The 27,951-nt window shown below is 40.3% G+C and overlaps 1 long non-coding RNA gene across 7 annotated transcripts in view; it reads right to left on the bottom strand.

Annotated features, from left to right (window-relative positions):
• LOC149126131 (uncharacterized) overlaps positions 1-27,951 on the bottom strand; it is a 340,361-nt gene that overhangs the window by 288,875 nt on the left and 23,535 nt on the right. For 5 of the 7 annotated variants that reach the window (XR_016235424.1, XR_016235421.1, XR_016235425.1 and 2 more), the window contains exon 2: positions 27,433-27,524. This is a non-coding gene — a long non-coding RNA (uncharacterized LOC149126131). Of the gene's footprint in view, positions 1-26,038; positions 26,302-27,432; positions 27,525-27,951 lie in introns of all 7 variants that reach the window. The other 2 variants (XR_016235422.1, XR_016235423.1) reach the window with 1 other exon arrangement.

Here is a 27,951-nt window from a genome sequence, read left to right as displayed (position 1 = left end):
TCATTTCTTAAAGTTAAAATTCTTGAGGATAAATAAAGAATACTAAACAGTTACAAATTACCAAGGTTTTGGGCCTGCTGTCTAGGGAATATTCATTTTGTGTTTTTCTTTTTTTCACAGGATATACTAATTTTTGACTAAATTGTTTTCAATTGAATAACTTGGAGCTAGTATTGACAGAAACTGATAGGGAAATACAGAGAGCCCAAAACTCTCAGGAGCAGCCTGACTCTGGCAGAAGCAGCAATAAAAGTTTGGAATCATGAGAAGAACAGCATAGTTGTTCTCTTTGGAAGATTTCAGGATGTCAGGCCAGGGAAATTACCACCCTCTATCATTTGGCACAGAAATACACCTTACCTTCCTACTAATCAAGGATTGGCAAGTAAAGGTGAGCCAAACCCTTCCAAGATTTATAAAGAATAGTATTGGCCCTGCTCTGTGGCATTCTGCAAGGTCAAATGCTAATAAGATGAATTTTGATGTCTGGTAACACTCATCTCTTTGCCCTTGTGTTGCAAGAAAGTCCACTAAGGGCAAAGTTTTTGTGCCACATCATCACTCTTCCTGGCCACTTTGGTTCCTGGATTCTCTCCCTGAAAAATTACCAGTTGGTGAAAATTTTCAGAGTTTAGGTTGACTTCCCATTATCTGAATAAAGTTCAGTACATGGCTTTTCTTTTCGTTTCCAAGAAAATGGAAGTTATACCCTCTGCTTTATGTTATCAGCTCAACTACTGAGAAGAGATATGACTGGTAACACCTCCAAAAGAGGCCTTCTAGAAGGGAAGGCTAAGTTTGGCCCTACAAAGGACTTAGTCTTGGAACTGGCGCTGTGGTGTAGCTGGTAAAGCTGCTGCCTGCAGTGCCCTCATCCCATATGGGTGCCATTTCTAATGCTGGCAGCTCCACTTCTGATCCAGCTCTCTGCTGCAGCCTGGGAAAGCAGTGTAAGATAGGCAAGGTTGTTGGGTCCCTTCACCCATGTGGGAGAACCATAAGAAACTCCTGGCTTCAGACCAGCCCAGCTCCGGCCATTACAGCTATTTGGAGAGTGAACCAGAGGATGGAAGACCTCTCTCTCTCTCCCCACCCCCCCCCCTCAATCTCTGCCCCTTCCTTTCTTTAACTCTGCCTTTCAAATAAATAAATCTTTGGGGGTAAAAAAGGACTTCCTCTTCCTATAAAGGAAGGAGAGGAACCAGGAAACAGCAATTCAACTTGGAGCTCCATCTTGAAGGAAAATGAATGAGTGAAGTAAGATGAACCTCCTATGTGACATACTCTATATTGATGCTCTCATGTGTGCCACTTTATTTAATCCTCACAACTGCATCACTGATAACAATGACAAACTTGTCATTATATCAGTTTACAGGTAAAGAGAATGTGACTCAAATAAGTAATTTCTAAGGAGCAATGCAAAATTTGTAATATTTCTGAACCTTCTAACCCCTAGAAAATCACCACACTACTATTTTTGGTCTTCAAATTTAAACGTAATAGTAGTGTCTAAAGTTTGGGGAGATAAGAATAAGGGTTGGTTGCTTTAGAGTATGGGACTGGGGAGCAGGGGTGTTGAAAATGTTCTAAGATTTATTGTGGTGATGGCTGCACAATTCCATGAACACATGAAAATCTATAGAATTGTGTACTTTAAATTGATGAAGTATATGACCTGTCAACCATATCACAATAAAGCTGTTAACAAAAAAGCAATATTTAAGGTAAGGTTTTCACCACCTACCTATACTAAAGAAGTCACAAAAACTTCTCAATTTTCAGAAATCAACATATCTTAAAGTACAAGGCTATGTCTTTTATTTCTCTATAATTTTACATGGCAGATAATAAATGATTCTTAATAGTAACTATGAAACAGATCCAAATATCCCCATTCCAGTTGGTGGGTAAATGCCCAATTAAATTCAGCTGAAGAGATTAAAAGAGAATCACACATGAAAAATACTGAAAATTTTCTCTAGCACAATCCCTCCCACATTTCAATGAACTGCTCCTTCCTCCTCTTACTTCCTACCCTCCTGCCACCACCACCATCATCTACTAATTACAAATTTTCACTCAGAGGGGCTGGTGCTGCGGTGTAGCGGGCTAAGCCTCCACCTATGGTTCTTTCATCCTGTATAGTTGCAGGTTCATATCCCGCCTGCTCCTCTTCTGATCTCGCTCTGATTGGCCTGGGAAAGCAGTAGAAGATGGCCCAAGTGCTTGGGCCCTGCACCCACCTAGAACACTCAGTAGAAGCCCCTGGCTCCTGGCTTCAGATCAGCCCAGCTCCAGCCACTGTGGCCATTTGGGGAGTGAACCAGCAGATGGAAAACCTTTCTGTCTCTCCCTCTGTCTGTAACTCCAATAAGTAAATAAATCTTGGCCAGCACCGCGTCTCACTAGGTTAATCCTCCGCCTTGCGGCGCCAGCACAACGGGTTCTAGTCCCGGTTGGGGCACCAGATTCTGTCCCGGTTGCCCCTCTTCCAGGCCAGCTCTCTGCTGTGGCCAGGGAGTGCAGTGGAGGATGGCCCAGGTACTTGGGCCCTGCACCCCATGGGAGACCAGGATAAGTACCTGGCTCCTGCCATCGGATCAGCGCGGTGCGCCGGCCGCAGCGCGCCGGCCACAGCGCGCCAGCCACAGCGCGCCGGCCACGGCAGCCAATGGAGGGTGAACCAACAGCAAAGGAAGACCTTTCTCTCTGTCTGTCAAAAAAAAAAAAAAAAAAAAAAAAGTAAATAAATCTTTGAAAAAATCTCACTCAGGTGACAACTAACCAACCACAAAAAAAGAAACCTGTTGAAGTAAAAGGGACACTACAAGAAACAGTGACTTGATCAGCCCTTGTCCTGACTGTTGATATACAATTTAATACTTTATCCCTTTTAGTATTTTTTTTGTTCTAGTTATTACTACTGGTTGAACTCTGTAATTAACACACATTTATTCTTAGGTGTTTAAATTTAACTGAAAAGTGATCCCTGTTAAATGTAAGAGTGGGAATAAGAGAGGAAGGAGATGTACAATTTGGAACATGCTCAATTGGACTTACCCCTAATGGTAGAGTTAGAAATGTGCCAGGGGATTCCAATTCTATCCCATCTAGATGGCATGTACCAATGCCATCTCACTAGTCTAAGTGATCACTTTCAGTTCACAATTGATCACATTGATAGGTCTAAGAGACAAAGGGATCACACAAAGAAGACTAGTGTCTGCTAATACTAACTGACAGAATAAAAAAGGGAGAGAACAATCCAACATGGGGAGTGGGATACACAGCAGACTCATAGAACGGCAGATGTCCTAAACAGCACTCTGGCCTCATAATCAGCCCTTACGGCATGCGTATCTGGCTGAAATGCCCATGAGAGTATTTCAGGCATGGAAAGCCAAGACACTCTGGGGGAAAAAAAAACCTAAATGAAAGATCTCCACGAGTGAGATCCCAGTGGAAAGAATGGGTCATCAAAGAAGGAGGTACCTTTCTCTGAAGGGAGGAGAGAACTTCCACTTTGACCATGGCCTTGTCTAAATATGATCAGAGTCAGTGAACCCAGGGGGCTTCCATAGCCTTTGCAGCTTATGGCAAGAGCCTAGGGTGATTACTGATGCCATAAACAAGAGTGTCAATTTGTTAAGTCAACAACAGGAGTCACTGTGCACTTACTCCTCATGTAGGATCTTTGTCCTTAGTGTGCTGTACATTGTGATTTAATGCTATAACGAGTACTCAAACAGTATATTTCACTTTGTGTTTCTATGGGGGTGCAAACTGTTGAAATTTTTACTTAATGTATACTAAATTGATCATCTGTAAAAAAAAAAAAAAGAAATAAAGAAATTATCAATTCCCAACTTGACTCTCACTGGGATTAAACATGACAATAGGTCTGATCTGATTTCATCATCATTTAAAAAATCATCTATTATTTTTCACTTTATGTTTCTGTGTGGGAGCAAACTGTTGAAATGTTTACTTAATGTATGCTAAACTGATCTTCTGTATATAAAGAGAATCGAAAATGAATCTTGATGTGAATGGAAGGGGAGAGGGAGTGGGAAAGGGGAGGGTTGCGGGTGGGAGGGACGTTATGGGGGGGAAGCCATTGTAATCCATAAGCTGTACTTTGGAAATTTATATTCATTAAATAAAAGTTTTTTAAAAATTAATCACTTTCATGACAGATTTCCAAAAACTAACCATGAAACATATTAAGCACATACATTCTACCCGAATCAAGTATTTCATAAGTGCTGAAATATGGGTGGCAGAGTGAAGGATTTGCATCTTAGAATAAAAGAAATGTACTAATTCTTATGAAGATGCTAATTCAATTAATGTGATTTCTCCATATTTGAAGAAAAACAAAACACTTTTTAGAATCAGAGGGGTGATGAATCTTAATGTGGAAGAAGAAAGAGCAGTGTTTTTTTGTTAGGGAGGAGAGGCAGCCTCCCAGAACCTATGAATGCCCAAAGCCCATTCCCCATCCCTTCACTTTCCTGAGACAAACCTCCACCCTCATTTTGCAAGGGTAACATGGGAAGTGGACACAGACCTGTACACCAAAATCTGCTTGTTCTCAAAGGCACTACAGAGCTCTGCATGATCTCTGGGACATCATGGTTGTTGCTAGCATGCCACAGAACTTTCACAAAGGATTGCTAACTAAACCACCTAAGCTTTGAAGAACTGTGATAGCCCAGTTTCTCTAAAAATGAGCTGTGCACAATATGATCTTCGTAGAAGATAAAACAGAACAAATCCTGCCTCTAGATGAATGCTTTGGTCTACAGTATTGATCAGTCTATTACAAGGATGACATCAGTTGGTGGCTATAAGAAAATAGTAGTATCCTTGTTCCTTGGTTAATCACAGGAAGAATTTGCCCAGCCCAATGTACCATGATTCCATTCTGCCTTCTAGGAAACTAGGACCTGGGCCCATATCAGCACTCAGCAAGAGACTAAACAAGTGGCAGGCATTGGGACACATTCCACATCAGAATGCATGTTCGAGTCCTGACTATTCTGTGTTTCCAACCCAGCCTTCTACAAATGCACCGAGAAGGCAGCACATCATGGCTCAAGTGCTTAGGCCATTCCCCAGCTCCTGGCTTCAGTTTGGCCTAACCCTGGATGTTATGGGAATTCAAGGAACAAAAAAGCAGAGATAAGATGTCTCTTTTCTGTCTCTCCTTCTCTCACTCTCTGTCACTCTGCCTTTCAAATAAATCTTTTTTAAAAAACAAAAAACAAAGAGAGAGATTAGACAAAGCAGAGAGTGAAAGTCTCTGTTGTGCTATTCTTGCCAGCAACTTTGTTTCCTGAATTCTGGATCGCCTTTACTCCCTGCTTACTCTACCCCATCTCAGCTGATCAAATTCTACTGGATTGAAGCCTGCTCAAACATTAGTAACCTTTTTGGTGGAACACCCAGGACAACTCTAAAACTAATCATATACCCACATACAGAATGTCTCCTCATGACCAAAGAAACACAAAATTCTAACAGATAGTGGTAAAGTAAATGATTTTTTTTGATAGTGAGTTCCATGAAAACAGAAACTGCCATATACTAGTCCACCCTTATCTGCAATGACTTTCCATGATTTCAGCTACCCATGGCCAACAAACCAGAATTCAGTATCAAAGCATATATTCTGGATTTATAGTAGTGTTTTCTTAACCTTGAGAAAAACTGTAAATCAGACAACCAAAAAGTTTTACATTGACATCCATGAGTGCAGGCACACAGAGGATTAGGAATAAGAAGTTCTCATATCCCTGTGATTGAGACCAGCAGTAAACAAAACAATTTTAAGTCAGTTCAATCATAAACAACTGGAAATAGTACTTACATAACTTCACAATTTTAACCTTAGACATTACTGTACGTTTTTTCACCCATTCATACATTCTCAGTCTTCAAGAATATGTCTGTTGATAGCAATTGCTCATTTTCTTTTTTGCAGAAAGTGAACTCAAAATGTAAACTCCAGTTAGGTTCCTTAAAGAATAATAAGATTTCAAAGGCACTTATGCAGAAATCTAAATAGAAGTAAAATCCTTGGTTTTTATAATGTTGTTATACCAATCTTTCACAGTTATTTTTCACACTCCAAACTCGCCCATCATACATGTATTTTTAGTGATCACTTTAATGAGCCTTTATCAAGTAGTCAAACCTATCCTTATATATACTAACTATATTTTCACAAAGAGAGTTCATTGGATTTCTCACTAGCAAACACACACAATTTCTTTTCATTCCATAAAACCCAACACAGTGCACTGTAGCAGAAAAACAAGGGCAGAGTATTTGGTTGAAGCACCTGTACCACCTATTTCTAGCAGCGGGAGCTTGAACAACTCTGTTCAGCTTTTTGGGACTCTGGTTTTCTCTTAATAAAGTTAGAGGCTGGTCTGAGATAACAAACTTCTAATCTATATTTTGAAAAATTTTGTATTCCCAATATGCCAGATAAATATCCGTCCTAACAGAAATATATATATGAAATCTATATATATATATATAAATATATATATGAAATATATATATATGAAATCTTCATATACCCACACTCACATACATAGAAGCTCCAAGTGTCAAAGCTCATCAGACTTATGGATATTATTTGCTTCCTGATGATCTAAAAAAAAAAAATGAAAAAATGGAAACCCTTGGAGTAAATGATATCCAAGTTCAGGCCAGCTCTAGCTTTCACTGATTCCTCTTTCCACAATACCATTTTTGCAGAAAGCACTAAAAAAACATGAGTTGTTGATGGTGTCTATTGTGACAATGGGAAAACTGAATACTCAGTGATCGAGCTGCTGGGAAAAGCCTCTCTCAAAACACAAGATCCCTCACAACTCTGTACATGTTTAAAATGTAAAATGAGCAGCCTAATTAACAGAGAAGTGAAACAATAAAAATGTTTAAACCTGGCTGCATAACTCTAGCATTGCATTCTCACTTAGCAATTGTACCACTGGCTTTTTTTTTTTTTTTTCTGAATGTACTTGAGATTTTATTTTACTATTAAGGTCAACCTTAAAAAATAATGAAAGAAGCAGAAAGAGAAATAAAAAACAAGAACCAAAAAAAGTAGCAATGTAGGAGGGTAAAGAGGAGCAGCTCGACAGAGATCACAGATCAATCAATGCCTCCACAAAGTGTAGGAAATTTGTCATAAATAACTCTGTATAAATTTAAAGAGGTTTGAAATGCTTAACTAGTTTTTAAATGTGAGCAAATACAGTGTAGTATGTTTTCATTTCATACCCTGAACACCGTACAATTGCCCTATTGTTGGTATTCACAACAACTTGACTGCTTAGATAGATCATATTCCTTAGGGACAGAAGGCAGTTTTGGTGCAAGGCTCAAGTTCCTCAAGTTCAGAGTTTTAGGACATTAAAAAAATTTTCTCATAGCAAGAATTAATTTCTCTCAAGCAGAAAATGAAGAGTGAGAATCTTCAATTAATTCCACATTTTAGACAGAAGCAGTAGAAACTCTTGGTCTCATAGGTGACTTGCTAAAAGATTTAAGCCAGTTTTTTCCCCAGGAGGCTATAACCAGGTCCCTTAGAAGTGAATGCCCATGAAAATATGTAGGAAATCTGCATATTCATTGTGCAAAGTTTACCTATATGGACAAAGTCCATACAGTTGATTCTCATGCACTTTTCAAATTCACATTTTATTGCTGCTACCTTTAAGGCTAGTCCATTTCAAAGTTCACTCATCCACAGTCCTTCTCATTCAGTTAAAATTACTGTCTTGGGTCCCCTGAGAAGAAGCATATTCCTTAATTCCTAGAAGCACAGGTAGTATTTTGAGATGTGAGAGTTTAAAGAATTTTGTTCTTGCTATCTCTCTGACACACAGATTTAAGGGGATAATGGCAAGGTCATCTAAACTTTTCTAACAGACTCCCAGAGTTCGTGAACCACGGTTTGGAAAACAATGCCTTTCAGGGGGAAATTACATAGAAACTCACTTAAAAATTACCTCAAAGCTTGGGCCCTGGTGTTAAACAATGGTGGGTCCCTTTTCTAGCTCTGCTTCTCAGTAACTGAAATATGGCAAGTTTTCGAAAGACTTATTTCCTCATCTGTAAAATGGGAATTTTAGTAAAGACTGCTTCATAGGGTTGTGCAATGTGAAAAAAGATATCTGTAAAGTACGCTTGGACCTAGATGACTATTGCTTAGAGTATTAATTCTGTCTATGGCTAGATGACATGTTCAATAACATCAACATAGTCTTACAGGTGGTAGGACTGAGTAAATTTGCAGAATTAAACCTCTCATGTTCCACATCAGCATAAGAACTAAGATTATTCATGAAGTGGAATTCATGGACCCCTGAAAATTTTTTTTTTAGGAGCCAGAGCTGTGGCAGAGCAGGTAAAGCCACTACCTACAGTGACAGCGTCCCATATGGGCACAGGTTTGAGTCCTGGCAGTTCTACTTCCAATCTAGCTCTCTGCTATGATATGAGAGAGCAGAAGAAGATGGCTCAAGTGCTTGGGCCCCTGCACTCGTGTGGGAGACACTGGAAGAAGCTCCTGGCTCCTGGCTTCTAAACGGCCCAGCTCCGGATGTTGCAGACATTTGGGGAGCGAATTAGCAAATGGAAGACCTCTCCCTCTATGCCTGTGCCTCTCTGTAACTCTGCCTTTCAAATAAATACATAAATATATAAATCTTTAAAAAAAAAAAAAACTTAAGAAAAAAGCTAACATTACTAATCCAGTTGCCAAATCACCAGCCTCTACCCCTAGCATCTTTCAACAGTGAACTAAGGTCACTATGCCCTGCAAACAACCTAGAGCCCCCCATTACTCCTCATGATCATTACCCTTTCCATCCCTACCTTTGGATGGGGTGGGAGGAGATGAACCTGAGCTGCTTCACGGACAAGTGTACAATTAGACATTTATTTTCCCCCTTTCAGCTCTTCCACATATAAAGAAGGGAGCAGTGAAACTCTGCAGCTAGAAGGAGAGAGGATGTCAAGCCCAGCCCTTGGCTGCTTTTAATTTGAGGCATTTCAGGATGGTTATTTCTCAGAGTCATTGAGGGCTAATGGTGCAATCCGATTTTGCCTAGATGAATTTCCCATGACAAACGATATTGGCTCATCATTTGTGGTCGTGATGGAGTGCCAGTATTTTTCTTCCTCCAAAGCTTGGGTAGGACAGCATGGAGCTCTTATGTTTCTTGGGACATTTGTTTCCAATTTTACAAACACTATGAATGTGGTTATTTTTGTAGCTCTGTTAGGAAAGTGCATGGCATTTGGTTTTTCTTGTTGGAGTTAATTATAAATCATTAGGGTTCCAGTGCCCACAACAAAGTCCTTGGACCTTGAAGCTCAATCACTGGTGATTGCGATAGTCCTACCCACAGCCCCCTCCTCTTGCTAAATCTCTCCATTTCTCATTATGGAGTAGGAGGGAGGAGGGGGCGTTATTTTAAGATGTTTTTATTGGCTTCTAAATGTGGGGCTTTGGTTCCAAGGTCTTCTTTTTTCCCAGAGAAAGATAAACTTTTTGAGGTTGTAAATCATGGGATTTTTGCATCACTTGACAGACTCCACGTTTAAAAGTCATTCCAATCGCCACTCTGATGACTTAGGAAGTGAAGAGAGATGCCCACGTACCATGAAAAGGACTCTTTCAGTAGCATTGGGCCTATGCCCAGATCTGTTGCTTTAGGACAATAAATCATTTCTATTTTCACCCCTTCCTTACCTTTATAGAAAACAGTATTGTAACCTGACAGAAACTTTAGGGCCAGCCATTGGCAAAACCAGGAGGCCCCAGACAGGGAATCCTCTTCCTCCTTTGATTGGTCCCCTCTTCCCACCCACAGTTGGATATCTATGTCCCTGTCCCAAACCCCCTGCTGTAATTACCCCCTCTCATCTTACTCTGGGATAGCATCCATAGTCTCAAATTTTTCCCATTAAAATATCCCTGTATTCACTGCTATTTTCCCATAGGGCTATATTTTCTATTAGATAGCAAAAGATTAATCTCACCTTAACTAGCTGTACTCAAGTATAATAGGTGCCAACTGGATAATAAAATGAGAAGACTTGTTTTCTACTGTTTTTTTTTCTACCCACAAATCTTCCCTTCATTTGGGCCCTTTTTTTGAAATACATTAAACTTAGATTTATTTAATATTAGATTGTTATGTATTCACTGTACAAGATTTATGCAACACAAGAGAGGGAAAGAAGGAAGGAGTAAAGAAAAAAATAGAAAAAAAGAAATACAAGTCATTTATAATTCCATCATCCATTGCCAACATTTCGGGCTATAGACTTAGTCGCTCCCTTCCTCCATGTATACACATTTTACTATTATTTTGTAAATAAGAATGGGCAGATCTCATCACCATTCTATCCCCAACGCCACAATAGTATTCTACATATATTAGGCTTCAAGTGCTATTTGTGAATGAATGAAGGCCAGTCCAACTTCTCCTTCTTTCCCAGGATGCTAACAAGCCCTGAGGGGTCCTTGGAGCAGAGCTTGGGTATCACAGCTAGGACTAACTCCAAAGATTCAAGAGTATCCTAGTCTGCTGAAGTAGACCATCACTTACTCAAACTTTACCACTTCAGAGAGGAGGAAATGGAGGTGCAGGGAAATGTTCCTCATCCAAGGTCACAGAACAATTGACTGTAACTTAACCTGAACTCAGGTCCCATGACTAGATATGGCCCATCCCCCACCTCCTCCCCATAGCTTGCTACTCTGTACATCTCAACAGAAGCTTCTGGAGCTTAGACAAATAACTTAGACAAATGCTCTTAGTTGTATGCTAATGAATATCTTTTTTCCCCACTTTTATTCAGTAAATATAAATCTCCAAAGTACAGTTTATGGATTACAATGGCTTCCCCCCCCATAACTTCCTTCCCACCCACACCCCTCCCATCTCCCACTCCCTCTCCCATTCCATTCACATCAAGATTCATTTTCAATTATCTTTATATACAGAAGATCGATTTAGCATTTATTAAGTAAAGATTTCATCAGTTTGCGCCCACACAGAAACACAAAGTGTAAAATACTGTTTCAGTACTAGTTATAGCATTAATTCACATTGGACAACACATTAAGGAATAAGTGCACAGTGACTCCTGTTGTTGACATAACAATTTGACACTCTTGTTTATGGCGTCAGAAATCTCCCTAGGCTCTAGTCATGAGTTTCCAAGGCTATGGAAGCCTTTTGAGCTCACCGACTTTGATCTTATTCAGACAAGGTCATAGTCAAAGTGGAAGTTCTCTCCTCCCTTCAGAGAAAGGTACCTCCTTCTTTGATGGCCCGTTCTTTCTACTGTGATCTCACTCACAGAGATCTTTCATTTAGGTCCTCTTTTTTTGTTTGCAAGAGTGTCTTGGATTTCCATGCCTAAAATACTCTCATGGGCTCTTCAGCCAGATCTGAATGCCTTAAAGGCTGATTCTGAGGCCAGAGTGCTGTTTAGGACATCTGCCACTCTATGAGTTTGCTGTATATTTTTTTTAAACTTTTATTTAGTAAATATAAATTTCCAAAGTTTATGGATTACAATGCTGGATTTCCAAGTTTTAATGCTACTTGAATACAATTAAATTATATGAAAAGAAAATCAAGCATATTATCTTCCTTCGCTTCATTTCCCATGCAAAAAATTTTTAAGTAGATACTGTTTTCTAATACACTGATCAGAGGTGGTGGTATGAAGAGGAGAATCAGAAGACAGCTGGAGTCAGGCAAATATTTGAATGTTGATTCAGCGCCTCCTTATGGCAAATGATATTGATCTTTGGTTCCAATTTGCACTTACTAAAGAACCAAACCAGGTGTATTTGTTTTAAATGACTCTCTATGTGCTTATTTCAGCAGGAGAACCAGAAAACATACAGAGATGATTGTCAATTCATTCCAGTATGTGTTTTGGCCCCTCTTGTTGGAACGACCAAAGAGCAACTCACTAAACCCAAGGGATCTCCCTTTTCTTTATCTTTCTTCTCAGCAACCTTTGACACTGGCAACCCCTTTTCATTCTTGGCACATTATCTCCCTATAGCTAATGAGGATCTGCTTTTAATTACACACACACACATACACACACACAAAATCTTATGATTACAAGAGGAGTAGAGGAAGGGATTCTGAAGACATTTCTGTTTCCAGGAATTCCCTCCTGCAAACTGGAGACACAATGACAATCGGCTTGAAAGCAACACGTGGAACACTTAGACATTGTCGTAGTGTGGCTTCCCCTGTGAGAGCAGACTCTGAGGACACAATTACGGAGGTGATCACTAGAAGCACTCAGGAAATAAGGAAGTAGGCAGGGATGGGAGAAAAGCCAATTAAAAGCATCATTATTAGCAGGTTATGACTAAGAACAACTGCGGCCTCTTTGTTCTATTTGAGATGTTCTGAGAGACTTCATAAACACACTTCAAAGTTATCCTATTGGAAGGTGACAAATTTGGGGTATTTATCCCCCAACTCACATCAGTAGAAAACCGGCAAGGGTGTCAACTCTAAAGCATTTCTGGTTTACTTCACAGGGGCCCTACAGTCTCCGCAGCCTCAGTGTGAAACCATTGCAGACACTCAAAGGAGGATTCTCAGCCTGCAAGGGAGTCCTCTGTAGATGTCCCCTGGGCAGGCTGGAAGGAGACACACAACAACCCACAGCATACCCTGCAGAGAACAAGCAGGTGGTCCCAGAATACCCATTACTCCCCTCTCAAAAAAAACACCTAGCCTAGTGCCAAGACTGTCAATTCCTGTGGGAGACTGGAATGGGATGTTAGCTGCACAAAGCGATCATATGAAATCCAGTAGAAGGCAGTATCCCTACTCCTTCTCCACATAGCAACTTTACCTTCTCATATTCTTCGTACCTCAGCTTTAACAGTTCCTTTGGGAGGCCCTTCCTGACCTGATCTCATGAGCTTGCCTTGGGTAACATTGTGATGTTTATCAATATATCTTCAGTGCCCACCTTCTGCACATTCTCTTAGTGCATAAACATGTCTCATCCACTTGTACACTGCTAGCCCCTAGGACAGAGCCTGAACACAGAAGATGTTCAACAAATATCTGTAGTTACGTCCTTGAGCCGTGTATTTAATGAAGCTGACTTGTGAGTCATACTGTGTTTACTGTGAATGGGTTGACTTAGGCCTCCTGGTTCACATCTGCTATTCTTACTTGATCAACTAAGTTTCTTCTGTGGATAGTAGATGACACGGTGTTCCTCAGAGCAGCTGAAGTTGGTAAAATCAGGTGAAAGCATCCCACCATGTTTCATTAAAGGAAATTTGCTAAAACATCCTCCCTATAACCTCCTTACTGTCAGGACTCATTTATGAAGCACAGGGCTTATGACTGTATAACGCAGTTAATCAAATTTCCTCTTTCTTAAGAGGGTGAAAATTCAGCTTCCTTATACAGTGTGCTATATGACATTATCACTGCTTGTTCTGGAAAGGACAAGCCTGTTCCACCTAACACTAGAATTTTTTTCAGGATTTTATTTTCCTGGAGACCTTCATCATCGTAGCCAATGGCCACAGGGAGGAGACTGGCAGATCAGCTGTCCTCAGACACGGTGGAGGGTAAAGAAATGGCAGAAATGGAGAGGAGCATGAGCCATACTTAAAAGACCATTGCCTAATTCTCTGCAAATACGTTTTTGGTCAAGACAAATAGTGGTACCCTACTCATACTAAATCAAGTGAAGGGATGATGTGCTTATTGTAAGGATAAATAAATGTCTCATGGGAAACCTGGAAATTAGAACCACCAAGATATAGAAAGCAAAAAACAAGGCACCTCTGGGATTGGGTCTGTTACTCACTGTCTTGCTCTCTCTCACACACATTCACTCTCCATATTCCTCACTCTAATAATGACCTGGTTCTTGTCATCATGTGTTTCTCTCTTCATACGTTAACATTTTAATTCTAACTCCAACTGCTTACAGGCAATGAGCTCTGTTTCTCAATTTCAGATCCCAAAAAAGGAGACTAGTCTGCCCTGCATGTACGAACTGAAACAAACTCCAATAACAAATTGTAAGTTATTGACAAGCCCATAGACAAGTACAGAATCCTATCCAGTCAGTGTGGTGTGACTAAGAATGAGAAGAGGCACTTCTAAGGCATAAATAAGCTGAGGCTGAAGGCAGAATTTCCTAAGAAAGGAGTGTGCTTGCTACAAACAGACTAAAATTTTAACTTCCCCAATGATTTCCCAACAGGAGCTGGTAGCTGATAGCGAAGAATGTAGGAGTTTAAATTTTTTTAAGGCAGCTGTATCAGAGCATCTCCTCTTTGTTCCTGCGTAGGCTATCCACTTCCAACAAGTATGTTCAACTCTGCCTAGGGCTTTTGCCAATTTGGGTGTATGCCAACACAGCCAAGGCAAGCCAGGGGTGCTTGGCAATCTATGGCACTAGGGGTAGTCTTTCATTAATTGCAAATAGCAGTTAGTAAGAACCCAGAGACTTCAACCCTCTGGTGGGAAACCCTGAGGCCTGTTCTATACCTTCTCCCAGAGGTTCAGAGTGCAAGAGAGCCACAATTCCCCACCAGAGACTGCTCACAACGTACCCTGTTTTGTATTCTTCTCCACTTCATCCCACTTTACTCTCTGGGACTCTGACATTTGCAAATCCTAGTTTAGGGTATGCTTCTTGAAAGCACAGTCTAAGGAAAGAATTTTCCAGATTTAAGAGTTTGAACTAATGTTTTACACTCCAGATCTCGTTCTCCTCCTATTATGTCATGGCTCCCTTGCTCTTATTTTATGAAGCAATCACCTCAAAACACAGATAGGAAAGCAAAGACAAAATACACAAATTGATCACTTCCCAGTGTCAGCTATGTTTGCCTTATGAATATCACTGGACAAGCAAGTGGTTAGCTTCTAGATCTTCTGAATGTTTGGAATAGGTTGTATTTCAGCAGTAAAAACAATAACGTAAGCCAACTTGACAAATTACTGGTCCAGTTTCAGAAATCTGTCAGTCAGAAAAATGCAGTCAACAGCCAAAAAGGTAATTTTTAAAAAATAATAATTTCTTTTTTTTCTTTTTCTTTTTTTTTAACTTTTATTTAATGAATATAAATTTCCAAAGTACGGCTTATGGATTACAATGGCTTCCCCCCCATATCGTCTCTCCCACCCGCATCCCTCCCCTTTCCCACTCCCTCTCCCCTTCCATTCACATCAAGATTCATTTTCGATTCTCTTTATATACAGAAGATCAGTTTAGCATACATTAAGTAAACATTTCAACAGTTTGCTCCCACACAAACATAAAGTGAAAAATAATAGATGATTTTTTAAATGATGATGAAATCAGATCAGACCTATTGTCATGTTTAATCCCAGTGAGAGTCAAGTTGGGAATTGATAATTTCTTCTTCTTTTTTTTTTTTTTTTTTTACAGAAGATCAGTTTAGTATACATTAAGTAAAGATTTCAACAGTTTGCACCCCCATAGAAACACAAAGCGAAATATACTGTTTGAGTACTCATTATAGCATTAAGTCTCAATGTACAGCACATTAAGGACAGAGATCCTACATGAGGAGTAAGTGCACAGTGACTCCTGTTGTTGACTTTACAAATTGACACTCCTGTTTATGGCATCAGTAATCTCCCTATGCACCAGTCATGAGTTTCCAAGGCTATGGAAGCCTTTTGAGTTCACCGACTCTTATCTTGTTTAGACAAGGTCATAGTCAAAGTGGAGGTTCTCTCCTCCCTTCAGAGAAAGGTACCTCCTTCTTTGAAGACCTGTTCTTTCCATTGGGATCTCACTCACAGAGATCTTTCATTTAGGGTTTGTTTGTGTGGTTTTTTTGTTTTTGTTTTTGTTTTTGTTTTTTTGCCAGAGTGTCTTGGCTTTCCATGCCTGAAATACTCTCATGGGCTTTTCAGCCAGATCGGAATGCCTTTAGGGCTGATTCTGAGGCCAGAGTGCTGTTTAGGACATCCACCATTCTATGAGTTTCTGAGTATCTCACTCCCCATGTTGGATCACTCTCCCCTTTATTTATTCTATCGGTTAGTATTAGCAGGTACTAGACTTGTTTATGTGCTTCCTTTGACTCTTAGTCCTCAAAGGCAAAGGTTTTTATGCTACGTCCATGCCTAAGAACTCATAAAGATTTCAGTTCTGCCAAGTTACCATGTATATTTAATACCATCCAAATAAAAATTATCAACAATATTTTTAAACATTTTCATATGGAAAACTGAACAAATAAAATTAGCCAGAATAATTATATTTTTAAAAAAGCAATGAGGATAAATTAGCACTGTCAGATATCACAATGTGATACAAAGTTATGTTAATTAAAGCAACATAATACTGGTCCATAAATAGACATGTCATTGAAATATACCAGTAACTCATCTAAAAACATACAAAATTTAATATAAGATAAAGATGTATTATTAAAAAAATGGCATTTACACAATGGGTAGTCACTGGGAGAAAAAAAAATTGAATCCATTCCTCTAACTATAAAACTAAATGAACTACAGATGGAGTAAATATTTAAATGTAAAAAATTAAAACCACAAAATTATTTAGAAAAAATAGAAGAAATTTTTATATAGTGTTGGAGTGGGGAAGGCCTTCTATGAAATGTGAGAAGTCCTGGAAGAAAAGAGTGTTAAATTAAACTACACAATTGTTTTTAATTACACAAATGGGGAAAAAATGAAGTAAATGTGTGCAACTCACATCACAACCGGTTCAGTTCCCTAGTATATAAAAAGGTTCTAGAAATTATTATACAAAATCCATATCTTAATATTTGCAGTTAGGGGCAGGCTTTGTGGCACAGCCTGCTAAGCCACCATCTGGGGATGCCCACGTCCGATATCAGTGTGCTGTGATGGAGTCCTGTCTCCACTTCCTACCTATGTGCACTCTGGAGCAAAGCAGGTGAGGGCTCAAAAGTTCTTGGGTCTCTGCCACCTACATGGGAGAGCTAGATAGAATTCTGGGCTACTAACTTCAGCTCAGCCCAGCTACAGTTCTTTGCAGGTCTTTGGGGATAAACCACCAGCTTGGATAGATTCTTTCTCTCCCCACCCCCACCCCTTTTTTTTTTTTTTTTTTTTTGACAGGCAGAGTGGACAGTGAGAGAGAGAGACAGAGAGAAAGGTCTTCCTTTGCCGTTGGTTCACCCTCCAATGGCCGCCGCGGCCAGTGCTCTGCGGCCGGCGCTGCGCTGATCCGATGGCAGGAGCCAGGTACTTCTCCTGGTCTCCTATGGGGTGCAGGGCCCAAGCACTTGGGCCATCCTCCACTGCACTCCCGGGCCACAGCAGAGAGCTGGCCTGGAAGAGGGGCAACCGGGACAGAATCCGGCGCCCCGACCGGGACTAGAACCCGGTGTGCTGGCGCCGCAAGGCGGAGGATTAGCCTAGCGAGCTACAGCCTCTTTCTCTCTCTCTCTCCCCATTCTTCCTCCCTCCCTCCCTCTGTCTCTTCCTTTCAAATAAATAGTAAATGAATAAGTAAAATAAATTTTGAAAAGTTTAATACATGTGCAAAGAATACAGAGACTCCATAAAAATGGAAGTACAAATTCTCTTAAAATATGATTAGTTTCAGTCATAATAAGAAATGCTGGAAGTTATTAATATTATGAGGATACCTCAAAAATTTCATGGAAATGAAATTAACAGGTTTTGGTGAAAACATTTAAAAATCCATATACACAAGGGTTTTCAAAAAATTCATGGAAACACATTATGAAAAAACTGGGCCCAGATTTTTAGTTAATTTGAGAGGCAGAGAAAGAGAGAGATAAAGAGAGTGCACCCATCAACCATTTCATTCCCTAAATGTGCTCCTGGCCCAGATTGTACTGGACTAAAGCCAGGAGGTGAGAACTCAGCCCAAGTTTCCCACACAGGTGACAGGGACACAATTACTTGAGCCGTCACCACCGTCTCCCAGCGTCTGCACTAGTAGGAAGCTGGAGTCAGGTAATAAACCCAGGTAGCCCAAAAAAGAATGAGGATGTTCTAACCAGCATCTTAACCACTAGGCTAAATACCTGTCCCTATCTGCAGATTTCAAATCTTCTTTACACCAAAATATACTTATCTTTTAATTGCATTTTTCAAAAAGATATTTAAAGTATCCTCCTATAGTAAACTAAAACCACAGTGGAATGTTTTTCTTCTATGAATTTGGTCCTTGTGCTGCTGAGGATGCTAGGGAACAATCTCAAACATTTTTAGTTTAAATATGTAGGGCAATATCTACTGAAATTATAAATGCAAATTTTCTTTGACCCAGCAATTCTGCTTCCACAGGAATTCAGAACAAACTTTTTCTATAAAGTTTGAAATATAAATATTTCAGGCTTTGTGTGTTTATCTCAACTCTGTCATAGTTTTCCAACTCCTACTCCAGGAAGCAGAAGTAGAAATACTAGGTGCACTTTCTGCTGCCCCCAAACTCTATTTTGGCCCCATTTTAAAATATCTGCAGCTAGGCACCGGCTCTGTCACATAACAGGTTAAGCCTCCACCTGTGGTGCTAGCATCACATATGGGCACCAGTTTGTGTCCCGGCTGCTCCTCTTCTGATCCAGCTCTCTGCTTATGGCCCAAATGCCCTGCACCCACATGGATAATCTCCAAGAAGCTCCTGGCTTCTGGCTTCAAATCAGCCCAGCTCTGGCCATTGCAGCCATTTGGGGGAGTGAACCAGCCAATAGAAGAACTTTCTCAGGTCGGTGTTGTGTTGTGCCAGTTAAAGCTGCCCCCTGCAGTGCCAGCATCCCATGTAGGCACTAGTTCTGGCTGCTCCTCTTCCCATCCAGCTCTCTGCTATGGCCTGGGAAAGTAGTGGAAGATGGCCCAAGTCCTTGGGCCCCTGAGTCCCCATGGAAGAGCTGGAAGAAGCTCCTGGCTCCTAGCTTCGGATCCATGCAGTTCTGGCCATTGCGGCCATCTGGGGAGTGAACCAGTGGATGGAAGACCTCTCTCTCTCTCTCTCTCTCTCTCTCTCTCTCCCTCTCCCTCCCTCTCTCTCTCTCTAACTCTTTCAAATAAATAAATCTTCAACAAAATAAAGAATCTTCTGTTTCTCCCTCTATTTTAACTCTACCTCTCACCTAAATAAAAATCTTTTTTAAAAAATATCTGCAGCTAGAACTTGGATGCACAATCAGGGATTGCATTTCTCGATTCTCTGTACAGCACTCCTTGGTGTAGGAGAAGAGGTGTGTCCAACATCTTATTCATGTGCTTAAGAAAAAACTTCATGGCTGGACTTCTGCTCTTTATTTCCTTCTCACAGGCTGGTATAGTGATCAGAATCACATTAAGGCCATATACCATGCTCAAAATGGCAAAGCTATGATCAACCAGGGTCCCTTAATGACTGAGCAGGGCAGAGTGGCCCAATGTTGCAGAAAATAAAAATTGTTCCAAGCCTGATCTGGAGGAGGGAATGTTTTTGCTTCACACCCCTGAGAAGTTAAGATTCCTTATAAAATGCTTAAGCAATTTTCTACAAACTTTAATGGGATTAAGGTTTGCTCTGGGAAACCAATTACCCACATGCCCAATTACCCACACACTCAGTTGCCAACTGTCATTCAAGGGCCTACTGACCTTTAACCAGACTTTCTTTCTGTGTCTACTCTAACAATAATTATCTAACTACAGTCTCTTTCTATAAAATTTCCCTGCCAAAAGTAAATTTGGGAAGTGGCCTTCTCAGGTCCATTCCCCTTGTATGCATGATCATAAGAAAACTTCAATCATGCTCACAGTTAAGTTGTTTGAAAATTTTTCTAACTCTTGAAACACTCACCTAGCTCTTTAATATAAGAGAAATAAATTTATTTTTCATTCAATCATTAAATTTCAGTCTTTTTTGCAGCAGGCTATGCTACCCTAATGTGTTGATTCTTTAGAAATTTGCTTCATTTTACTTTGACTATATGCCAAGCACCATTTTAAATATTTTGCATTATTTGCAAACTCCATTTCATCCTTATAGTAAAGATTCTCAAGTAAGACTACATGCCTGGTCAGGAACCACAAGCATTAATGATAATAGTCATCACAGCAGCAATGGTAACTAAAATACTAGCTAATACTCACTGAATGCTTACAATGTGCCAAACACATGGAAAACCCTTATTCTTTACAAACTTAGAGATTCATCTCTCTTTGAAATTTATTTTATTTATTCATTAGAGAGAGTGAGAGAGACAGACAAAGATGTTCAAACAGCTAGTTTACTATTCAACTGTCCACAGCAGCCAGGGCTGGGTCAGCTCAAAGCCAAGAGCCAGGAATTCAAACTGGGTCTCCTGACATGAGTAGCAAGGCCCCAAGTACATGAACCAGCATGTGCTGCCCCCCAGGGTACACATTACCAGGAAGCTATATTCATAAGTAGAGTCAAGACTCAAACCCAGGGACTTGGATATGGGATTCTTAATTGCTACACCAAACATCGCACCCCAGGTGTTCTTCTTAAAAACAAAATGACTGATTAATCCAAGTTTAATCACTAGCATTAAGTTAAGCTCACTGATAAATTAATATACTGCCTTCAGAAAATGAGAAGAAGCCTATTGATTTCCTAAGGCAAATTCCTGACAGTAAAGTTCAACCCTATCTTCTTGGCTGGAGGAGACAGAGAAAATGAAGCTACTCTTAAAAGGGACCTGATGGGGGCAGCGCCATGGTGCAATGGGTTAATCCTCTGCCTGTGGCTGCTCCTCTTCCAATCGAGCTCTCTGCTATGGCCTGGGAAAGCAGAAGAAGATGGCCGAAGTGCTTGAGCCCCTGCACCTTATGGGAGACCGGGAAGAAACACCTGGCTCCTGGCTTCAGTTCGATGCAGCTCCAGCTGTTGCAGCCATCTGGGGAGTGAACCAATGGAAGGAAGACCTTTCTGTCTCTCCCTCTCACTGTCTGTAACTCTATCTCTCAAATAAATAAAATCTTTAAAAATAAAAGAGGGGGGACTGAATTCCCAAGGGCACATTAGCATCATTGGATCAGAACTACATGATTTTTTTAACACTAGTCAAAGAACATTATTTTTAAGGGCTGAGAAGTATTGCATACTTTTGCTATTTAGAGCTATCTTGCTGCTCCTTCCAAAGGCAAAGCTTGAAAGGTACACTTTAAGACTTTTCTCTTAAATGTTCATTCTCTTTAGGAGAAAACATACTTTGCTCCCACAAAACTTGACTCAGTTTTAATCTAACTTCAAGTTATAGAAATGAGAAAAATTTTATGTTGATTTAAGGAATCAAAGTCTATGTTGTCCAAGAGTATCAAAATCATTCAAGGGTGTCTAAGCCTCACTTTTCTAATCTGTGAAATGAAACATTGAAATATTATTATATTTCTCATATGACTGCTATCAATGCAACTATAGAGAGTTTAAGTGTACAACTCTGAAAGCAAGCAGCCTAAATTTTAATTCTTATACCATCCTTCCTTGAAATATAACTTGAACAATTAACTTAGCTTCTTTGGGCCCACATTTCTGCATCTCTACAGTGGGCATAGTAAGAATAGACATGTCACAGGATTCCTGGATTAATCAAGCTTTTGTATGGTGCTGACATCAATGGCATTACTACCATCACCACTACTTCTACTAACAAGGGAAGCTTGCAGCCATGTCACACCCATGTAGTGTTGGCAGTGATCCTTGAAGACCAAGAAAACCTTCTTCGGAAAAGTGTTATCTGGAGAAAGGTCAGTGCAGGACTCTGGGGCCAGTCTTATGCCAGTTTCCTAGGGTAGGCCTGTGCCCTGGGATGTGGCTATGTACGTGAACACAAGACAGGCTCAAACCTGCAGTTTTGGCAACCAGAACTCTGAGTACCCCCAGCCCAGGCTAGCTCTGAAGGAGTGAAATGTCCTCCTTCAGGAAAGATTCCTCTCAGGTGAATGAGCTTATCTAGATTGTGCAGAACTCAGCATTACCAGTGACACTCCAGCAGCAAGAAATAAACAGCAGAGACTGCAGAGGGATGTCTAATGTCACCTGATATAAGAAAAGAAAAGGAAAAAAAGGGATATCTCATCCTGGCCTGTGAGATGAAGAAAATATCCTGGAATTCATGGACACTTCAGGTCACAGAAGTCTCAAGAGAAACGTACTTGGAGTCTGTATGTGAGGAAGAGATTAATTTATTGGAAAAAGAAGTCATCCATCTAATCATTCATCCATTCACTTCACAAATGATTGAGTATTTACCATGTGCCATGCATGGTTCAAAACATCAAGGATACAACACTGAACAAGAATGTCATAGAGACATGACTACATCTGCACCCTGTTGTTGTGGAGCCATTTGTCTAATATAAATTATATCACAAGTCAGTGTATTTTTTCAGTTCTCACTCATTTACCCATCTCACATTGTGTACCCAGTCCTTACTCCACATATGTTGGTCAAACTCTACCAATCCCTGGCCTCCCCAAGGAGCATTTCTTTGAGTTCCTACTGTGCAAAAACCAGAGTCCCCAGCCCTGCAGTCCTGACAAGTCACCTCACTGTCATTCACTAACACCTTTGGGCATAACAGTAACAGAGAAGGTGTAGAAATCCTGGAGAGGGAGAGAATCTAAGAGACTTCTTTCAGGAAAAACAAGAATAGATGATGGAGCACAATAAGGTAAAGGAAGTGGCTTCCAACAGGTTGAAGGGAGGTGAACAGAAAACCATTTTTTCCTATTTCAAAGTGACTTGAAGAAGAGCTGAGAAGGCAATAGGATGATCAGTAATCAGCTTGGTTATGTCTGGTATTATACTACACAATTAACTGCTGCTTGTTTTCATGGATCCCCAGAACCCATAAAAGGCTCCCAGATCTTTTTACAAGTAGCAGGGTATACACCAAAATCAGGGTATATATCCACTCACTCTCAGTAAGATTTTGATTAGGTAAATAACAAAATCAGAAACGTGGATGGTAAAGGAGACCTTCAAGAGGCACTTAATGATCACTCTGGAGACAATCCCAGGGTTTGGTTTAGTTGAATGGGATATGTAAGTTAGGGACGCAACTGAAAAGCCTGAACAATAGAGTCTTTTTGAAGTAACAGAGGGGTGGCTGACAGAGGACCAAACAGGGATGAGAGCTTTATTAGTTTTTTATTGTGTGGTCTATGATGCAAATCATCTTCCCTGTTTGCTCTTGAAGCCTTCAGTAAAGAGTCCTTCTTGTTCATGAGTTCTGGATCTAGAAGTTCCCCAAGGATCTTTAGGAATAGTGTGAGCCCCATCTGTCCAGAGAAGATCTACCACATCTTAGGTCCAATAATCAATATTTAAAGAGCTCAAGCTATACAAGTCCCAGTGCACAGAGCTTGCTCATTAATACAGGATTGTTAGTTTGGGAATGTGATTTTTTTAATGGGAGTGAACAGGTGTAACTATTCAAAATATGGCTTTTCTGTAGCATAATGGCAAATCAGTGATTCATAGTCAAACATCAGGTCCTTGTTTTCAAAAACTAAAGATGCCAAATACTCAAAACTACAGAAAAACAGTAAGTATCATTTCCCCATTTTCAGGAGAGATTATGACTCTGACCCAGCAAGCTCTCTAGCTTGCTGCATCACCTGCAACAACAGTGAAGAGGATCAGAGAGACTGGCCCTCCAGCAAGAGACACACAACTACAAGGCCTGGAAGCCACACTGAGCACAGAGCATCATGGCTTTATGAAGTTGATTTCCTAAAAGGAAATCCCCCTTTCTTCCCCATCAAAAGGCTCTCGTCGAGACACCATTGGGTGACACTACTATTTACCTTTTAAAATTAGAGGCAATCAAGCTGAGCGAAGTTTGAAACCCAGAGGTACAAAGACTAGCAAGAACAATCTCAAAGGACCTCAAAAAAAAAAAAAAAAAAAGCAACTTCCCACCCAGATGTACCACCAAGATGGTTCACCATTTGCAGAGGGAAAATATGAGTTCTTAAAAAATAATCCAACTCATAGAAAAGACACAGTCTATGAGACACACTGAGTATTCACATCCTTGTTAAAATTTCCACACAATTTAACATCCTAAAGAGCTCTCTACTCTTGGTCCAAGATGGATTGCCAACAATTGCCACTCATTTCTGTTTAGGGGCTAATGGGCAAAGGCATACTGTTTTGTGGCTTCTCCTTTCTGCAAACATGCTTACGCCTTGGTTAGTCAATTACCCCCATGACTCCTATAACCATTTACAATAATTTCTATTAAGAAAAGTTCCACCTCTTGCACTAATGGAAGCTTTGATGATCAACTCAAGGTCCCTAGGTACTATGTTTAGCTACTATCCCTGCCAGACCTCCAAGACCTTTCTCAGCACTATAGAAAAAAATGGGTCTTTGAGGAATATAATGTTTCTCATTATTCTCCTTCCCACACCTACCTCACCAGCAGATAGAAATCAACATGGGTGACAGCCTGACAGCCAGCGAATCAAAACTGGGAACAATGGCTATAGTTGTCATTGTCTGGCCTAACACATGTGCCACACACGATGGGATTTTGTCAAAGCAGCTCTGCATTAATTGTATTTTTCACTGCTAATACTTTTTCACTGATTTAAATAACTTCCTCCAGACTGCTGTCCCAGAGTAAAACAAGACATGCCCACCACTAATTGCATTACAATGAAAGATCGCATTATCACAATGAATTGTATGTGACACCTTTTTTTCAGTGCCACAATCCCAGCTCACAACACCCAGAAGAGCAACAGGGGGAAAGGAAGAACCAAAAACTTAAGTCACAAATAAAAGGAGAGGAAAATGACAATAGAGAATTATACCAAAGTTTAATGCAATGGATATGCTGGTGGTGGGAAACCTCCTCATGAAGCCGGGCTTCCAGAAAACTGCAAAGAAAAAGCTCAGGACAAATAATCTCAACGGAGCCTTCTTGCTACTCAAAGTGCAGTCCACAGGGCAGCAACAACAGCACTGCCTGACAGCACTGTTAGAAATGCAGAATGCTGCCAGCGCCGTGGCTCAATAGGCTAATCCTCCGCCTGCGGCACCAGCACACCGGGTTCTAGTTCCTGTCAGGGGTGCTGGATTCTGTCCTGGTTGCTCCTCTTCCAGGCCAGCTCTCTGCTATAGCCCGGGAGTGCAGTGGAGGATGGCCCAAGTGCTTGGGCCCTGCACCCACATGGGAGACCAGGAGAAGCACCTGGCTCCTACCTTCAGATCAGCATGGTGCGCCAGCCACAGCGGCCATTAGAGGGTGAACCAACGGTAAAGGAAGACCTTTCTCTCTCTCTCTCTCTCTCTGTCCACTCTGCTTGTCAAAAAAGAGAAAGAGAGAGAGAAAGAGAGAAAGAGAGAGAAAGAGAGAAAGAGAAAGAGAGAGAGAAAGAGAGAGAGAGAGAGAGAGAAAGAGAGAAAGAAAGAGAGAAAGAAAGAGAGAAAGAGAGAAAGAAAGAGAGAGAGAGAGAGAAAGAAAGAAAGAAAGAAAGAAAGAAAGAAAGAAAGAAAAGAAAAGAAAAGAAAAGAAAAGAAAAGAAAAGAAAAGAAAAGAAAAGAAAAGAAAAGAAAAGAAAAGAAAAGAAAAGAAAAGAAAAGAAAAGAAAAGAAAAGAAAAGAAAAGAAAAGAAATGCAGAATGCTGCACCTTATCCAGACCAACTAAATCAGAACCTGACTTTTCACCCACATGCAGGTGATAATGAAAGTTTTAGAACCACTATTCAAAATACAGAGTCTGCCTAATGACAGAAAGCAGTTCTTCAGAGTTTGACTGGAATGAGCCTAGCAAAGAATGTTAAGAAAAGAAATAAGGCTTTAACTTTTTAAAATGTGTTACAGGACTTCTTGCCCATGAAGTTTCACAGTCAGCTGGATAAAATACTGGCTCTGACCAGTAATTTTTGATGTCACTTTCTGTCTGTATTCTGAACATGCCATGCCTCACAGGGGAAGTACTTACAAGTTACTCGTTGACATGAAGATTTGTGTTTTATTAGTGCCTTTGTCCTTTTACATGATGTTTTCTGTTCCACTGCTTTTCAGTCCAATCTGTTGTATTCATGTCTTCTAATTTAGAAAATTAGATACAGCCATGTGTTGCTTAAAGTTGGGACTATGTTCTGAGAAATGCAACATTATGTGAACATATATGGGATTTCAAAAAGTTCATGAAAAATTCACATGATTTTTAATTCCATTTTTCCATGAGCTCACTGATGCCCCCTATAACAAAACAATGTAGTGCACTAGGTTATACAGTAAAGCTTTTTGCTACCATGCTACAAAATTGCACAGCACAATACCATATTGAACAATTGAACACTATAAGCAAATGTAGACAGTGGTATTTCTTTGAAATATCTCTAACAATATGTAAAAGCTTTGGTAAAAATATAGTGAAAGGATTACAAAGGATGCAACTGCACAGGGCATCTACCATGAATAAAGTTTTCAGGGCTGGAAGTTGTTTTGGTGAGTCAGTGAGTTAGTGGTGAGTGAATGTGAAGACTTACAACACTACTGTACATTACTGTAGACTTTGTCCACACTGTACACCTATGCTACATTAAATTAACATTTTTTCTTTATTCAATAAACTTACCTTTCCATAACATATAAACTTTTAATTTTCTGTATTGCAGCAACATTTAGCTTAAAACACAAATACATTGTACAGCTGTACAATATTTTCTTTCTGTTCTTAGACTTTTTTCTATTTGAATTCCATTTCTATTTTCTATTTCAATTCTAGTTCTATTTTCTATTTTGTTTTACTTATAAAGTGTTTTGTTAAATGCTGAGACAGATTATCCCAGGCCTACACTGAGTCAGGATCATCAACATCACTGTCTTCCACTTCATATCTTGTTCCACTGGAAGATCTACAGGGGCCATGACACAAATGGAACTATCATCTCCTATTATATCAAAGCCCTTCTCTGGATACTTCCTGAAGGAGTCAACTGAGGCTACTTTTTGGTTAGATTTTTTTATTAATAGACCACATCCTAAAATAACAAAAAGTATAGTAAATATATAAACTAAAGCACATCCATCTGGTATCATTAGCAAGTATGGGGCACTATACATAACCACAGGTGCCATGTTTGCATATGACAGGAAAGCAGTGGTTTTTTTTTTTTTTACACCAGCATCATCACAAATGTATGAGTGATGTGCTGTGACATCACAAAGGCTACATCACTCAATAATACAAATTTTCCAGCCCCATTATTATCTTATCAAACAACTGTCAGACATGCAGTCTACCATTGACTAAAAAATTACTCAGCACATACCTGTATTGAGATTAAAACTTCATGGGGGGGGGGGGGGGGCGGCGCTGTGGCGTACCTGATAAGGCCACCGCCTGCAGTGCCGGCATGCCATATGGATGCCAGTTTGAGTCCCAGCTGCTCACTTCCGATCCAGCTCTTTGCTATAGCCTGGGAAAGCAATAGAAGATGGCGTAAGTCCTTGGGCCCCTGCACCCACATGGGAGACCTGGAAGAAGCTCCTGGCTCCTGGCTTCGGATTGGCGCAGCTCTGGCTGTTGTAGCCATCTGGGGAGTGAACCAGCAGATGGAGGACCTCTCTCTGTCTGTCTTTCCTTCTCTCTCTGTGTAACTCTGACTTTCAAGTAAATAAATAAATCTTTAAAAAAAAAAAAGATTGAAGCTTAAAATTGATGTTTCAAAGTAAAAATCATGTAAATAAAAAATTTCTTTGGAAAATACCTCAAAAGCTCACACAGAGGGGCCGGCACTGTGGCACAGAGGGTTAATGCCCTGGCCTGAAGCGCCAGCATCCCCGGGTTCGAGACCCGGCTGCTGCACTTCTGATCCAGCTCTTTGCTATAGCCTGGGAAAGCAG

Source organism: Oryctolagus cuniculus, chromosome 6 (assembly GCF_051225735.1).
Source record: "Oryctolagus cuniculus isolate XC-2025 breed Fujian yellow rabbit chromosome 6, ASM5122573v1, whole genome shotgun sequence".
Taxonomy (NCBI): domain Eukaryota; kingdom Metazoa; phylum Chordata; class Mammalia; order Lagomorpha; family Leporidae; genus Oryctolagus; species Oryctolagus cuniculus.
Note: the sequence above shows the minus strand (reverse complement) of the source record. Positions and strands in the feature narration are given on the sequence as shown.